Genomic DNA, 2,216 nt, shown 5'->3' on the forward strand with positions numbered 1-2,216 from the left:
GGGAGATGAATGGGCAATCTCCTCCCGTGCAATCAGCTGCCTCTGAAAACCCACCAGAGGGCCTGCTATGGGCCAGTGCTGACTCTCTCGTGCACACAACAACTAAATACACTAATTATGTTTGGCATGTTGCTAGGAAAGGCTACTCCTTGCAAAGGTCTTGGAAATGTGGAGGAGGGGAAGGTCCTTAACAACATGAGTTGACGTGGGGACTGTAACAAAGGGCTCCGGCGTGTCAGAGATGACGAGGATGACACAGGCTAGCACAGGGTTCAGGTCTGTCATTTACAGGGTCACTAGGGGCTGCTCTCGACTCCATGGCTCCTAACAACAATATGTGCACATTTCAATTCTAAGTATGGAGCATTTGAAAACCCTTCTGCACTGTTGTGGGGCCACTTAACTGTGGGACCATTAGTTATGGAAAGACTTCAGTTTTACTAATCATGCAAGGTGCACAGTGTGGACCTGTTGACACTAAGACTTGGTCTTCATTTTCCAGATAAGGAACTCTACTGCACAGAGCAGACCACACACAAGAATGCAGGGCTGTTCACAGGAACAAGACCCAGGAAAAAATTAGTACATCTTAGAATAAACAGATAACACATTCCAGCATTTTAACACAAGGAGCTCTGGTCACCTCGTGGAAAAAGTGTGCTGCAAACCTGGGGATGTACAGTTCAAATCTACCACCTGCTCCACAGGAGAAAGATGGGCAGTCTCCTCCTGGGCAATGTATTGCCTCTGAAAAGACGTTGGGAGTCAGCTATGGGTCAGTACCGACCCTATGACACAGCAACAATGCTAATACAAAGGAATGCTTAGTGTTGCTGAAATGGAATTCTTTAAAATACTACACCACACTGCAGTCCTGAAGGTGTGCGGTTCAAATCCATCAGATGGTCTACTGGAGAAGGAGGGGCAAACTCCTCCTGTGCCAGTCGGATCCAATTTGATGGTACACTGAATTAAAAAAAAATTAAAATAGTACGCCAACATCAATCACAGAGAAAATGTTAAATGAAAAAGCAGTGTGTCACCGAAAAGTCCGAACAAAATGACTCAACTTAAAGTCTGAAAACAAAATAAAAGCCATTTTAATAATTTAAATATTTAATAAACACTAAAATAAAGGGCAGAGCAAATGACTGGCAAATACTAAGTTCAAGTTGAGGTTTGCTGTCAGAGAGGAAAACAAGATGAGGAAGCTGAGACCCATCGAATTTCCGAGGCTGGAAACCACATGGGACAAGATTTCCCATCTTGCATCCATAGAGCAGTGGGTGGGCTTGAACCAGAGTAGAGGCACAGCCTTTGATCAGCACAATTCCCTAAGAACTGTGTGCCTCATGGTCCCTGAAAGGAATAGCGGCTTAAAACGTCTCACAGTAATCTCCCTTAAACCAATTACGTCACACAAGGACATGCATGCTGTTATTTCTGTATATCCATTGCATGTTCCCCATGCCCAGTAATGTGCTCTGGGGTGGTACTCCGGAGGGCAGTGCACTGCTCACCCAAAGACCTGGCTCTCGGGAGATTCAAATCCAGCGGCTGCTCTGCACGGAAGATAAAGACCACCTCCTCCTGGGCAACTTACAGCCTCTGAAACCATGCTGAATGGCCAGCTCCAAGAAACCACACTGGAGGGTCAGCTCCGAGAAACCACACTGGATGGTCAGCTACAGGAAACCACACTGGATGGTCAGCTCCGAGAAACCACGCTGGAGGGTCAGCTCCGAGAAACCACACTGGACGGTCAGCTCCGGGAAACCACACTGCAGGGTCAGCTCCGAGAAACCACGCTGGACGGTCAGCTCTGAGAAACCACACTGCAGGGTCAGCTCCGGGAAACCACCTTGGATGGTCAGCTCCAGGAAATCACACTGGACGGTCAGCTCCGAGAAACCACGCTGGAGGGTCAGCTCCAAGAAACCACACAGGACGGTCAGCTCCGGGAAACCACACTGGACGTCAGCTTTTAATCAGTTCCAACTCAACACCACCAGTTAGTGAGTAAGTTAATGTAAACAGTAACTTTAAACATGACTTTGGCAGCATGTAAAAGTTGATAGATACACAGAATATACACAGAACAGCTACAATGTTCATGCTGAGAAGAAAAAGAGGAGGAGATGGAGAGAGAAAGACAAGTGAGGGGGGGATGCAAATACAGTGCAGGTGGTTTAAAAATGGGTGACCCTGGAGGACGT

At 47.2% G+C, this 2,216-nt stretch overlaps 1 protein-coding gene across 1 annotated transcript in view; it reads left to right on the forward strand.

Annotated features, from left to right (window-relative positions):
• The window catches only part of LOC102867692, a 32,903-nt gene that overhangs the window by 4,576 nt on the left and 26,111 nt on the right, over positions 1–2,216 (forward strand). The window lies entirely within an intron of this gene.

This window comes from Elephantulus edwardii, unplaced genomic scaffold, assembly GCF_000299155.1.
Source record: "Elephantulus edwardii isolate Elephantulus edwardi_28Jun2011 unplaced genomic scaffold, EleEdw1.0 scaffold00055, whole genome shotgun sequence".
Classification (NCBI taxonomy): Eukaryota; Metazoa; Chordata; class Mammalia; order Macroscelidea; family Macroscelididae; genus Elephantulus; species Elephantulus edwardii.